At 43.5% G+C, this 15,151-nt stretch overlaps 1 long non-coding RNA gene across 1 annotated transcript; it reads right to left on the bottom strand.

Annotated features, from left to right (window-relative positions):
- Nucleotides 1-482: 482 nt before the first annotated feature.
- Nucleotides 483-12,645, bottom strand: LOC122456096. Its single transcript, XR_006274758.1, has 3 exons — nt 12,233-12,645; nt 2,422-4,516; nt 483-2,377 (listed from the first exon to the last, which is right to left on the bottom strand). It is a non-coding gene; the product is annotated as an uncharacterized LOC122456096 (long non-coding RNA).
- Between the last annotated feature and the right edge of the window lie 2,506 nt (nt 12,646-15,151).

The following is a 15,151-nucleotide window of genomic DNA, read 5'->3' on the forward strand; positions in this document are numbered from 1 at the left end:
AAATTCCACAGAATAAAATCTCATTATGAACCCTTTCACCACGTTATAGGGCTCCTCTGAAATATTAGCAGGGGAAATGGATCATTAGAGGAGAAGGATGAACTTACAGTAGAGCTAAAATGCAGGACTTGGAGTCATAAGAACAGCCATACTGGGCCAGCCCAAAAGTGCATCTAATATCCTGTCTTCCGACAGGGGCCAATGCCAGGTGCCCTACGGGGAATAAACAGAATATGTAATCATCAAGTGATCCATCCCCTGTCACCCTTCCCAGCTTCTGGCAAACAGAGGCTAGGGACACTATCTCTGCCCATCCTGGCTAATAGCCACTGATGGACCTATCCTCCATGAACTTATCTAGTTCTTCTTTGAACCCTGTTATAGTCTTGGCCTTCACAACATCCTCTGGCAAAGAGATCTACAGGTTGACTGTGCATTGTGTGAAGAAATACCTCCTTTTGTTTGTTTTAAACCTGCTGCCTATTAATTTCATTAATTTCATTGACCCCTAGTTCTTGTGTTATGAGAAGGAGTAAATAACACTTCCTTATTTACTTTCTCCACACCAATCATGATTTTGGAGAGTCAGGGAGATCTGGGGTCCTTTTCCAACTCTGCCACACGGTTCCTATGTGGCCTTGGGCAAGTCGCCTAGCTTCTCTCTGCCTCAGTTTCCCCACCTGTAAAAAGGGAATAGTACTATTGCTCTCCCTTATCAGGATGGCATGAGGCAGAATTCATTCGTGTTTATAAAGTGCTTCGCGATCCTTGGATGGAGGAGCCCTAGATTTGAAAACAAAATGAAATTCCTTTTTTCTTTTCTTATTTAAGAAAGAGAGAAACTTGGCACAGGTCTGATGAGGTAGTTACAGCCATGCCCAAAACTACAGGGATCAATCTGTAAGCTAAGCTGCAGTAGGATATTTCTTCTGCACTGTCGCCAATAGCCTTCTACAAATTGGTATCTGTACCTTTTTTTAAACTTAAATACAATAGAAAAACTGCCTCAGACTAACTACCCGAACTATCGATTGGCAGGATGTGGCTGGTGTTTCCTTTGAGGGCTTTTGTGTGTATAAAGAAAATTAGATAGACCACCCTCCACCACCACCCCCAGAGCTGCACCCATTTTATTTGGTCTTTAGGGGTGGCAGTGCCAGGTATGCAAAGCCAGCTCTGTTGCTGTCCAAAAGGCTAAGTGGAAGATCATCTGACTGGGTTTTAAGGAGAATTAAATGGTTTATTTTTCTAGCATTGTTATGAGTGTAAGTTGTGCACCTGGGCTGCTTAAGTTGTTTGTTGAATACTTGTTTCTCAGTAATTGTTTCACGTTTCCAGATATACACACAGGAATATTTTTGCAGTTGACCACTTTGGCACAGGGAGATGTTGTAGTCCCAGATCAAGGCATTGGTGAGAGTGAAGAACACCAGGTTTTAACTCTCTCCTTGCTCTAACAATTGCTTTACTACAGATATGAGCATGGGGAGAACTGTCTAATTTCACGTTTTTTTTCCCAGAGGTAATAATAACGGGATAACATTAAAATCCATCTTTAAACAAGACTCTAAAAAGGGAGATAGAAAATAAACATTTTCTGGTCTATTTTATTTCTACAGTAATATTCTATTTGTGCACACACATTTTGCCTGTGAAAGTTGAATAGTTAGACAGACACGCACCGATCTGGGTTGGCAGATGCCCATTTGTGCATTTGACTGGAGATTTTATAGGCACAAAACACTGCATGTATAATTTTGCAAGCATAAAAATAGAGAGGATGGCAGAGACATTGCTCCTCAAGCTGTAGACCCTCTATGATCTAAACGGATTGTGAGCAATTTAAAAAAAAATGCACACAAAAACAGTCCCGAATATATATGGTCTAAATGGATTTTTGCTCCCTTAGAAAAGCCAGGGAGGGAAAATATGAACTGCAACCTTTGCAGTGCTTTTGCAATATTGCAGCTGCTCTCAATTAAAGTGAGTGGTGGTTTCTAGGGACTGTATCTATGGTATTTGTCTTCCAACCATTTTTTTATTATTTTGCAATGATTTCATGCATCACAACTGTAGCTCAATAAAGGGGTGTTATAGTCAGGACCATATTGTCCACATATTTCTTTTCCGTTGAGTATCCCAAAGATTTAAGATACAGTCACCAACAAAATGGCAAAGAAGAAAGGGTCAAATATTGAAAAGAATCTTCCCAATCAAGGCCACGTGAAGCAGAGTTCAAAGGGTTCCAGTGGAACTGGGCTTGGGATCATTAGGAAGCCATAAAGAGCCCTATTTTTTCTTTATGACTATTTTCCCCCCTTCTCACTCCTTTCGTATATCATGGGTCACGAGGCTTCTCTGGTTAGTATCACAAAAGCTTTTATATCTTTTTATAAGCTTTTATATTATATATATAAAAACTATATCCAAGGCCCCACTGACTGCCCTGAATGGTGTATTCAGGCCAGTGTTTAGTGCCCTTAATGGGCCATTCCACGCCACGTTTAATGCTTTGCAGGTGCCTTTGACATCCACATCAAAACGGGAGGGTCTTCTGAGAATGGGGGTACAGTGAGATTCACTGGAGTTGGGAGTCTTTCTAGGGACAGGGTGCAGTGAGATTCAGGGTCCCTCAAATTCTGGGGATACAGGGCTGGTGGTATAGTGAGATTCAGTGGGGAGTATAGTCTTTCTGGGGGTGCAGCCTCTGCCCAGCCAGCCCTGTCCTGTCCCTCCCTGTTGGCCTGGCTCAGAGCCTGTCCATACAAGGTGCTTGGTTAGGGCTGCCAACTTTCTAATTCGAGAAAACTGAACACTCTTAACCTGTCTCCTGCCCCATCCCTGCTCACTCCATCCCCCACTCCCTCGCTCACGTACTTATTTTCACTGCAAGGCCCAAACAGGAACCAGGAGAAGGCCAGGAGCTGCAACAGTTTGAAAGTGGGAGATGGAAACTGGACACCTGGTCACCCCAGCTGCAGGAGACATCCTGTGCCCACAGGCCCCTCGCCCAGGGGGCTGCAGTGCTGCTGTGATGGGCGTGAAGATTGGGCCCCAGAGCAAAGAGGCCAAAGGCTGGACACCTGGCATTGAGGGGTTTCTGCTCTGTGCCCCTGGCTGCTGGTTGAGCTTGGATGGGTAGGTGTGGGGAGACAGCATGGGATGGGACGGCTGCAAGGATGGGAGGGTGGGGGGGATGAGGGTGCAGGGGGGATGGGACAGGCAGGGATGCAATGATAGGGGGCAAGGCTGCGGGGAGGGAGTTGCCCAGAGTCCGTGGCTGCTGGAGCCAGCGGCGGACTCGGAGGACTGTCCCAGATTGGGGGGCAGCGCTACTGGGGCGGAGGAGGTGCTGGGGCAGTGCTGCTGGGCCAGGCTCGCCCCCACCCTGCGAGGTGGCTGGGCCGGGTGCTGGGTTCATCTCGTTCTCCTCCTATCCCCTCCAGCAGCCCCATTCCCAGCACTCAGAAACGGGAATACATACCTTGAACTTCTAGGTGCGGGCAATGGACCACGGTTCACCGCAGAGCACGCACTGCAGCTTGAGGCTGCACTCCTCTGTGGCTGAGGAGAAGAAGGGGGCTGGCAGCAGTGGGAGAGACCTGCACCACAACCCCTCAATAGCTGCCTGCTGAGCTCTTGCAAGTTGCACTAGTTCATCCCCTGCCCTGACCCGGCCAATGGGAGTTGCGCCTGCAGGAGGGGCTGCACCTGGACCCCTCTGATTGCCCCTAAGCATAGGAGATGGACGTGCCGGCTGCTTCCTGGGAGCCACCCTGCCCAGTGGCCAGCAAAGAGCCTGCCAACCCCTGCGGAGTGCCGCCAACTGGACAGTCAATGGCCTGGTCAGTGGTAAGCCACCAGGATCCCTTTTCGACTGGGTGTTCTGGTTGAAAACCAGACACCTGGTCACCCTATGCTGGGTGGCCAGTGGAGGAGGGTCCACATCCCCTGTTGCTTCTGGCCCCCTCCCAGCTCTTAGGAGGAGCCTGCCACCCTCCCCACCCACACATCTTCTACTGCCCAGGCTGCCGCAACTCCCAGCTCTGCTATACTATGCTCCTCTATGGATACAGGCACCACCCACTCCCAGTGTGCTGATGGAGGGACTAATAAGTGGGCAGTGCCTGCCCATGAGGGAATGGAGGAGAGCCTGGGGTACTGTATGAGGCTGCATCAGGAGTTCAGGTAGCTATGTGAGGCAGCAGCTCTAGAAAAATATCTACATAGGCCTCAGTGACTCTGCTCAAGCTTAAAAATATATTTTGGGCAGGTCTGTGGTCCCGTGTGGCCCTCCACATACATTTTGTGAGACTGAGCTATAGCCATAGATATTATGACCTTTTAGCTTCAGAGCTATTAGTTATGTATCTTTCTCCTGCTACTGCAGTCATTCCAAACCTCACAGTTTATTCGTGAAGAGCATGGTGGGTGAATTCTTCTGGTCAACTGATTTCTGCCATGAATACCTACAAGCATAATAGTGGTGCTCAAAAGTGCAAGCTGCAACAGACCCCTGAAAAAGATCAGAAGAGTGCATGTGGTCACTAAAGATTCTTCAAATGCACAAAGTTCAACCATGTTCCTGGTGATAATCTGTGGACAGTTCTGCTACTTGCACCTTCCTTAGCTGGTGAGGACGTTGATTTGGGTTTGGCAGGTAGAAGGGCATGTGGTACAATATTTTACACCAGCCCTTGGATATTTTGCTGTACTTATGCGAGCGGTATTTAGATTTGAAAGATTCAGACAAGATATTAGACAGTCCTCTAAATGATAATTTTGGGGGGTTTATTTGAGTTGCTTGCAAGGTATGATAATGTGTTGCGAGATCATATTGAAACTATTAAGCGCAGTACTGCAAAAGGTGAGATACCAAACCAAATTCAAAATGTATTGGTAGGATTGCAAGAAATATAGCAGCAGAACTATTTTCAACAAGATTAGGAAAGCTAAATACTTCTTTATTATGGCTGATTACACTCCAGACCTCTCCAAAGCAGAACAAGTGTCTCAGGTGTTAAGGTATGTTGACGTTTTGAAAGATGGAATGTTGAGAGCTTTGTAGATTTCACTGATATCCACACCAAAAACAAGGGAAGGCATTACCAAGGTTATTTTAGAGAAGCTGAAAAATATGGCTTTGATATGGCTGATTGCAGTGAACAAATCTATGACCGTGGAGCTAACACTGAATACAATTCAGCAGGTAAATCTATCACATCTTTCATCCCATGTGCAAACCACTTACTGAATCTTGTTGGAGAAGTTCCTGCAATGGTTGGTCCAAAAGTTGTTCTTTTTTGGAATCATTCAAATATAATACCATATTTTCTGTTTCTACTAGACATTGGGATGTGTTGAAAAAGCAGATTAGCGCTATATTCAAATGCCAACTCATGACAAGATGGTCAGCATGGGTAGAGGCAATCGTCCATGATGAAATCAGGTTGGGGTGTTTTTTGACACTTTAGACAAAAATTGAGGCTTCACACAAGAAGCTTTATGCCAGAACTTCACTCAGAAGCTGATAGCTTGCAAACAAACATTTCAGAGTTTGTTTCTTGTTTTGGCTGAAATATGGTGTATGATCTTATAAAAAAGGTAAGTGTGAGGAAAAAATTGCAGAGTCTGGCTCTTGACATTCAAACAACTTGTCATTTACTTGGTGGCCTTTGAGATGCTTTATCAGAATTATGGTCTTCTGGGTTCATTGCATGCAAGGAAGCTGCTACTCCACAAGCTGAAACATTAGGAATATCTATGCAGCTCAAAGAGAATTGATCTTGAGGGAGGAAAGTAATGCCAGGTGTATGTGCAAAGGATGAAAGGTGATTAGATCCTGAAACAGTTTTTGAATGTGAGGCCTTCAGCCCCATCTTAGACACAATATGAACACAACTGGACGATTGACTCCATTGTATTTACACAGTCTGAGAAAGGTTTCCTTGTTTGACAGGCAAGAAACTGAAAAGTCTCAGCAGTGAAGAGCTAAACAGGCTTGCTCGAAACTTAGCAAGCAGCTACTCATGGGATTTAAATTCAGAGTTTTGAGAACAAGATAGAACTCTTGGTCAGTTTCTTCAAGCAAATCTTTAAGGATGACTTGGAAACAAAGACACCCATTGCTCTTCTTAGCTACTTGTTCAAAAGGGTCTTTAGGTGGGAGTTTCCCTAACAGAAAAAACAGCACTGCATATTCTTCTTGTCTTCAATTAACTATCATTGCTAATGAAAGGAGTTTCACCAAGCTAAAATTAATCAAGACTACCTAAGAACATGCATGGGACAGGAAAGGTAAAGAAATCTGGCAGCTATTTCTGTAGAGAACTCAGAAGCATGACAAACAGACTGGGGTTGCTAATTAATGAGGTTGCTTCAGAGCGGGCTAAGAAGATCTCTTTGTAATAGTAGTTAGTGGTGAGTGGCGGAGGGAGGGGGTAATTGTGGGCCAGGGAGAGGAGGAGCAGGGCAGATCTGAGTCTCTAAATTGGACGCAGAACACCCTTGATATGGCACTGCCCCATGCATTCATTAGTACCCCACAATGGGGGACAGAATGTTAGAGAAATGATGTGCTTTCTTGAGGCTTGAGACAGACAGCTGTCATATCACTGTCAGCAGGTGAGGCACAAAAGGGAACACGATACACAGCCAAGTCCTTGTAATACAACCTCTAGGTAACCAATGGGGCTCCATCCTACCATTTTTCTTCATAAGACATTCCCACGGAGGTCAATGGGAGACTTACCAGCAACTCAATCACACAATTGGCCAGAGTGTAAAAATTCAAAAGGGAAATGTTATTTGCAGAAGAGGATCCTCACTAATCAGTTCCATTTCTAACTCAGATGTTTCACGGCAACAGATCTATTAAAAGCTGGCCATATTCTACTCCCCTTATATGTGCAACTAGCCCCACTGAATCAAAGGAAGAAATAGCCCTGTGGTCAAGACACAGACATAAGAGTCAAGAGACTGGGGTTCTATTGTGATTGCCACAGGCTGTGTGTGTCCCTGGTCAAATCATTAAGGCTAGACTGAGTGTTTAGGATCAATCCTATGTCTGTGGAGTGGCTCAGAGGCACAATTCTCCCTCTTGCTCCAGGGGATGATTAGATTACTACACATCTTTTTTGGATTGGCATACTCCCCCACGTACACCTGGCTAGCTCTGTGTACGGGAGAAACCAAGATTCTGATAACTCCCTGCCTCCTATGCACACCCCAGCCCCCAACTACTAGCTCATGGGGAGGAGGATGTATGAGTCTCTATCTGCTGCTTTGCTCATCAAACCCAGAGCTGCAATTTGGGAGGGTGAAGAGAAACCTTACTTCTTCATACCACCTGCATGGTGGCATTGGGCTGAGGCACAATCCTAGCCTTAATATCTCAGGGCTCTGTTATGCTCCTCTTAGGGCAGGTCTACACTTAAAATGCTGCATCGGCGCAGCTGTGCCGATGCTGTGCTTAAGTAAAGACGCTCCTACATGAAAAGCTTCTCCCATTGGCGTAGTTAATCCACCGCCAAGAGGCGGTAGCTATGCCAGTGGGAGAAGCTCTCCTGTTGACATAGGGCTGTCAACATGAGGAGTTAGGTTGGTAGAACTATGTCTCTCAGAGGTGTGGATTTTTCACACCCTGAGCGACATAGTTATACCAATATAGTCTGTAATGTAGACCTGGCCTTACTCATGTTGCGTAGTACTTTGCTATGCAAACAGTGCCACTGAAACCATGGGACTACTCACGTAGTAAGGTACTACTCCACATGAGTAAGGATGGCTGAAACTATGCCACACTTTTCTCATCTGTAAAATGAGGGAAATAATGTTTCCTTACCTCTCAAGAGGATTAGTTCATTACTGTCTGTAAAGAACTTCGAGGTCCTTAGCTGATGGAAAATGTTATAAAATACAGTGGTATATTATAATCCTATGTAGGTTTTGTAAAATGCTGTGCCAGCTTAGCACAGAGTTTCAGAGGAAAAGGTTTTTCTAGAAATCCAAATTTTCCAATATTAAAAATAACTAATCCAGAATATCCAGAAGACAATCTGGTAATCATGCCCATATAATTAAACCTTTCCATTTTTGGAGAGATCAAAATGCTCCTTTTTCATACGAAAGCCACTTTTGCTCAATGTAACACCAATACTTGGGGTGGGTTGAGGCTGTTCTTTCCATACTTTACAATTCTAGGGGACTTCCACTGGCAAAACCTTTCTGCAAAGGTACACTTGATATTTTCACATTGCAGTGGTATATTTTAAGCATCCACTGAGTTTATGACTTCTAAATACAGAATTGTACATTACAATCACTGGGGCTCTGGAGCTTAAATATTTTGGAATAGGAAAGCACTATATTCCAGAGAAAGAGCCAAGCAGCTGAAACAGGGAAAGCAGCAGAGCCTGTGGTTCAGGATGTCCCTGTCTTTTTTTTTTCCCCTTCTTTTTTTAAAGAACTACTTCACACACTTACAGCCAGCCCTAGTTAGCTCTAGCCAATGCTTGTTATTTTGTATCCTGTGGCACCAACCCTGAGAGTGGTAATAGACAGATTTAACTGATGTCGCATAACGCCCCCCCCCACCACCAGAATCCCACAGAGGGAGCTGAAAAATGAGAGAGATCTATAGCAACAGATGTGTTTTGCCATTAGTGATCAAACTGATACGGTTTTAATTACCCAGAATTCCCAGTATTATGACAGTCCTGTAAAATGCTGACCAAGTCAGAAATAACTTTAAAATAAAAAACTAGGGAGCCATTGCTAAAACTGAATGACCCCTTCTGAAAACCAGTCACCTATTTGGCTAGAGAAATTCCTTTAAAATGTTTTAATAGAACATGAGTGGAAGGCTTGACCGATTCTGATGCCCAAAGGCATTCGTGTTTGCATATCTGTTAACACACAATAGCAGCTTCCTTAAAAAAACAACCAAACTGGCCCAGATGCTCTTCTTAGCTGGGAGGAGCAGAGGGAAGGAAAGCAACATCACAGGACAGGCTCCAGGTGATCTGCAGCACTATGGGACCAAATTCTGCAGCAGTAAGTGTGATTCCTGAATTATGTGGACACATTAAATTATTGTATTAATTTATTCAATAATTTTTTTACATTATGTTCTCCAGGCTTCATTCCACAGCCCTTAGCGCCTGCTCTGTTCTCCAGGCTGCCTAGTGCTCCTGCTTGCACTTTGGCTTGCGCAGCTGGATTTTCACTTTGATTCCCCAAATTCCTCTTGCTCCATAGCACAGTTCAGGGAGCATACACGTAATCCAATTAACTTCCCCATTGGGGGAAAAGCTGCAGGGCAACTGGCAGTTGCCCGCAGGGAAGGGAGCCACAAAACAAAATGCTGCATGCCTTTCTGCAGTGAAATGTTGAATCCTATGGCATCTTAGAGAAATGCCAGGTTATGTGGCTAGAGAAGCCATAGGGCCATGAATGAGATGAATGTGATAGTTCACACCTTTTAGAAATAGTGGTTTAGGCTGTTTGCAGGCTCACACAGGCATCATTGCATTGTTTTAATATTGGTTCACATCTTCAAGTTTACCTCAGCATCCATATGGGCTACAAACACAAGTTTTTTAAAACTGAAAGCTCAGATTCTTTAGCACAGTTCTGTGGCAAATGGTGAATTTTGTGGCTAATTCTGCAGCTGCAAAATTTTTCAATATGTGGGAACAAGAGGGGAAACTCAATGGAACAACCACCCTCCACCACATGGCTTCTTCAAGATTGTGTAGATTTCCCAGCTAATATTAGTTAGAGAAGCATTAAAAGCTGCTCCATGACTGAGTCTTGCTTGGAGACAGGCTCTGGAAATGCAGTCAATGAAACTGAGAGAATGGTTCCCTGTGGTGATGGGCAAGATGGACAGCATCACAGATTAGGCCAACCCCCTTGGCACAAAGACCCTTTGATGAACAGAATCTGTTTGAGGATTCTCAAGCTTCCTGGGGCATAACAAACTTCATATCTCCTGGCTGGTCCATGTGACTGCAGATTCCTGCCCTAGAGGGAAGGGAGCTTTCAGCAGAAATTCCATGGGTTTCATGGAATCCTCACAGGATTCTCTGAGCATAAGCTTTCATGAGCTACAGCTCACTTCATCGGATGCATTGAAATGCATCCGATGAAGTGAGCTGTAGCTCACGAAAGCTTATGCTCTAATAAATTTGTTAGTCTCTCAGGTGCCACAAGTACTCCTTTTCTTTTTGCGAATACAGACTAACACGGCTGCTACTCTGAAAAGGATTCTCTGTAAATGCTATTTTTAAGTAGCAAAGGATTATGACCCATAGGTGACTTTTCCTTGTGCTGCCATATGTTTCTGCTTCAGCTACAGTGTGTTCATAGAGGTTACATCACTCCATGTGCTTGATGTAGCTTCAAGAGTTAAAGCAGGGCCACACTAAACAGACATGTCGACAGAGAGGAGAGCGAAGGAGAAAACAAGTACAGTTCATGTGTCTCTCTGTTAATCTTAGGATTTTCTACAACACCCATTGCAACGAGCAAGATTTGTAGAAACTTAAAAAAACATGCTTCAGAAAATTGTATTGCATCCCTTTTTTTTTTTTTTTTTGCACACAGTAAAGGTGTCTAATATCCTACATTTATCTGTGGATGCAAGACCATTTTTATTAAGAGTGCCTTGGTTACTGGGGCACAATAGTCCAAAGACTTGTTTGTGACATATGGTGCCTTTCACCTCTAGATAACTGTATTAGATCCAAAAGAGGTTGGTTTGGATCTAAATTAGTTCCATCCGATGAGCTATTTGGTGGCTTAGGAGCTAATAATTTTTGCTCTCTTCTTAAGGGATCACTAAAAACACCATTGCCAGCAAGGATACCAATGGCAGTCTCAGCAGGGGGAAAGAGGATAAAGTAGGCCTGGAGCATGGCGGGGGGGCAAGCATGCTGGCCATGTGGAGCAACCGGCAACAGCTGCTGCCTGTGCTGCGCATGTCCCAGGGACAGACAGAAGAGTTCTGTTTCTGATACTTGCCAATCTAGTACTTCTGACAAGTCTCCCCACAAACATTCACTGAAAAACAACAACCCCAGGAGCTCCTCTTCCTTGAGTAATCAAGTTTTCAAATACGTCAATACAAATGGAGTCCTGTGTCCAGTTTTGGGCCCCACACTACAAGAAGGATGTGGAAAAATTGGAAAGCATCCAGCGGCGGGCAACAAAAATGATTAGGGGGCTGGAGCACAACTTATGAGGAGAGGCTGAGGGAACTGGGATTGTTTAGTCTGCAGAAGAGAAGAATGAGGGGGGATTTGATAGCTGCTTTCAACTACCTGAAAGGAGGTTCCAAAGAGGATGGATCTAGACTGTTCTCAGTGGTAGCGGATGACAGAACGAGGAGTAATGGTCTCAAGTTGCAGTGGGGGAGGTTTAGGTTGGATATTAGGAAAAACTTTTTCACTGGGAGGGTGGTGAAGCACTGGAATGGGTTACCTAGGGAGGTGGTGGAATCTCCTTCCTTAGAAGTTTTTAAGGTCAGGCTTGACAAAGCCCTGGCTGGGATGATTTAGTTGGGGATTGGCCCTGCTCTGAGCAGGGGGTTGGACTGGATGTCCTCCTGAGGTCCCTTCCAACCCCGATATTCTATGATTCTATGAAATACTTGGGAATTGTAGTTTATACAAAAGGTGGATAAAATTGGTTATTTAAGCAATAAAACATTTAAAAAAGAGTTAACCAGAGTGGGACACATGGCATTGCCTCCCTCATTACAGAAAGAACAGAAACTATTAAGATGAATATATTCCCTAGGTTTTCATTTCTTTATTGTCTCTGCATTAAGCCACCAAACTCATTTCGCTCCCCCCTCCCCACCATTAGACAAGTCCATCTCAAAGTCCCCTTGGTATGGGAAAGAGCCAAAGATAAAAATAGAAGATATTACAACAGAAGAAAATGAATGTGGGCTGCCCCTTCTCAGCTTTCTGAGCTGTTCCCAGGAAGCTCATCTGAAGTATTTAACAGACTGGGTGAAAGACCCCTCGGGGATGGCATGTTCACAAATAGAACTGATGCCATTTCCATCAATTCCTCAGTCAACAATTCCCTTTTGCGATCTGAATAAAGAGACAAAATACTACAAATCCCTACATCCTTGCAAATCCTTTCCACTTGGAAGACGTTTTTTAAAAAGACCTATGAAGTATGATCTGATGAAGGCCAGACAACCTCTATCACATACCTGAATTCCCATTGAGCTGCAAGGAATGGGTGGTCAGAGGAAATACTTGTGTTCCTTGAAGCAATTCTGAAATCTCCAAACCCTTTGAACTGCAGGGACAATACAAGTTTCAAAGATCAAATTTCTTTAAATATCTACAACCAAGACCCTTTGTATTTACAAAGATTGGCCCTGGTCAGAGGAGCCATTGCCACCAATTAAGATCAAAATTAGAGAAGAATACAATAACTATAGGAGTATTGCTTAGCCAGAGTACTTTTTGACACAGGGCCTGATCCTGAAGATGCTGAGAACCCTCACGTCCTAATGACATCAATAGAAGTTGAGAGTGCTGATTACCTCTCTGGAGATGCTCAGCATCTTCCCAGATGAGGTTCTTACTGCAAAATTAATAAGAAGCAGGTCCTAAACAACCTAAGGATCCACAAAGTTCTTAAGAGAAAGATATATTGCTATCTGTAGCATTTGAAGCATGAAAAGAGATTCAAGGAAACATTTTAATCACAGTTACAACCTCCCCAGACTGAAGGGAATTCTAATTTCCTGTATGCCACATGCAAAGGATCATAGGCTAAGATTTCAAATGTCCACTAATGTTGGGCACCCACTAGAGATATCTTGGGTATCTCAAATGTGTGCACAAAGATGAAGACATCCCAAATTAGTGGACACTTAAAATGTAGCTCTTATCTGTCTTTGATCCTTCCAATTACCATAGTTGTTGGCAGGGGGGAAAAAAACACCAACCCCAGAAACAGCAGTCAGACAGCGACATTTCTATGTACTCCAGAGTTATCCAACCATAATCTCATTTTGCAGAACTATTCCTTATTTAATAATTGACAATTTGAATGCAACCCACTTTGCTACAGTAATTTTAGGACTTTCAGCAGCAGACAAACAGAAATATTTGTTTCAATTAATGACCACTGCAGCCAAGCAAACAGAACAAAATTGGTTTTCAAAAGCTCTACTCCATTTGAGTACTGTGGTTACGGCAACTTCATATAATGGAAGAAAATACATCACAGTTCTGGAATCCATACAACTTAATTGTTCTGAAAAGCCACCAGTGATTAACTTGTTTATAAATGTACTAGTTTAGTGGCTTCACACTAGCTAATAAACAAATCCTAGTTGGTGGGGTGGCACCTCAAACAGCAAGCATCTTTACAAGATTAGACATTTCAATATATCCAAATATGTACAGATGTGCAATGGCAAAGGGTGGTATGTTCAATAATTGCATGCAGTTTATACCCAAGGATTAGAAAAGAAAAAAAGGATATTTTGTTTAACACACTCTATTCTTTTCCCTCTGAAATACATTGAAATTTCTAGACTGTACTTACATGTGCTATGGGGCTACTGTTATAAATATATTCTAGCTATTATTAGGTTAGTATCATATGCTGTAAGGGTCTAAGATATTCATGTTCCTTTTGTAATGACTCTACATTCAGAAATGGCCCTTTTGGAAAGTACTAACTATATTTTAAAACCCAGGAATAATTCAATGGGAGTTTTACTATTTACTTCAGTGGGGCCAGGATTTTACCCTCAATGTTCAGGTCTCAGAGACAAAAGAATGGATAACATTATACTGAGTGAAAATAGGTTCCTAGATCATAAGTACTATTTTGCGTATCGAAACATCTTCCTCAGTCTTTTGAGGAATGCAAGAATTGTTGTTAGTTGACTGGTTGGTAAATAAATAGTGGTTATTTTTCCAAAGCTCCCGATGGAGCATAGCTTGGAACAGTATCTATTTGGTTTACTAAAAAAGAAAAGGAGTACTTGTGGCACCTTAGAGACTAACAAATTTATTAGAGCATAAGCTTTCGTGAGCTACAGCTCACTTCATCGGATGCATTAGGTGGAAAAAACAGTGGGGAGATTTATATACACACACACAGAGAACATGAAACAATGGGTTTATCATACACACTGTAAGGAGAGTGATCACTTAAGATAAGCCATCACCAACAGCAGGGGGGGGAAAGGAGGAAAACCTTCCATGGTGACAAGCAGGTAGGCTAATTCCAGCAGTTAACAAGAATATCAGAGGAACAGTGGGGGGTGGGGTGGGAGGGAGAAATACCATGGGGAAATAGGTTTCAGAGTAGCAGCCGTGTTAGTCTGTATTCGCAAAAAGAAAAGGAGTACTTGTGGCACCTTAGAGACTAAGGTGCCACAAGTACTCCTTTTCTTCATGGGGAAATAGTTTTACTTTGTGTAATGACTCATCCATTCCCAGTCTCTATTCAAGCCTAAGTTAAGTGTATCCAGTTTGCAAATTAATTCCAATTCAGCAGTCTCTCGTTGGAGTCTGTTTTTGAAGTTTTTTTTTTGAAGTATAGCCACTCTTAGGTCTGTGATCGAGTGACCAGAGAGATTGAAGTGTTCTCCAACTGGTTTTTGAATGTTATAATTCTTGACGTCTGATTTGTGTCCATTCATTCTTTTACGTAGAGACTGTCCAGTTTGGCCAATGTACATGGCAGAGGGGCATTGCTGGCACATGATGGCATATATCACATTGGTAGATGCGCAGGTGAACGAGCCTCTGATAGTGTGGCTGATGTGATTAGGCCCTATGATGGTATCCCCTGAATAGATATGTGGACAGAGTTGGCAACGGGCTTTGTTGCAAGGATAGGTTCCTGGGTTAGTGGTTCTGTTGTGTGGTGTGTGGTTGCTGGTGAGTATTTGCTTCAGATTGGGGGGCTGTCTGTAAGCAAGGACTGCTGATGTTATGTAGTCAAAAAACACCACAGCATTTCCAGACATTATTTCCTGCCACCATTTCTTTCACATTCCTGTCTTATCTTCCAACTTCCTACCTGTCCTTCCTCCCACTCCCCCTTCAATCCATACCATATTCAGGTGGCTCCAAACCACTACTATGTTCCATTTTCT

The sequence above is a fragment of the Dermochelys coriacea genome, chromosome 1 (assembly GCF_009764565.3).
Source record: "Dermochelys coriacea isolate rDerCor1 chromosome 1, rDerCor1.pri.v4, whole genome shotgun sequence".
In the NCBI taxonomy this organism is placed as follows: Eukaryota; Metazoa; Chordata; order Testudines; family Dermochelyidae; genus Dermochelys; species Dermochelys coriacea.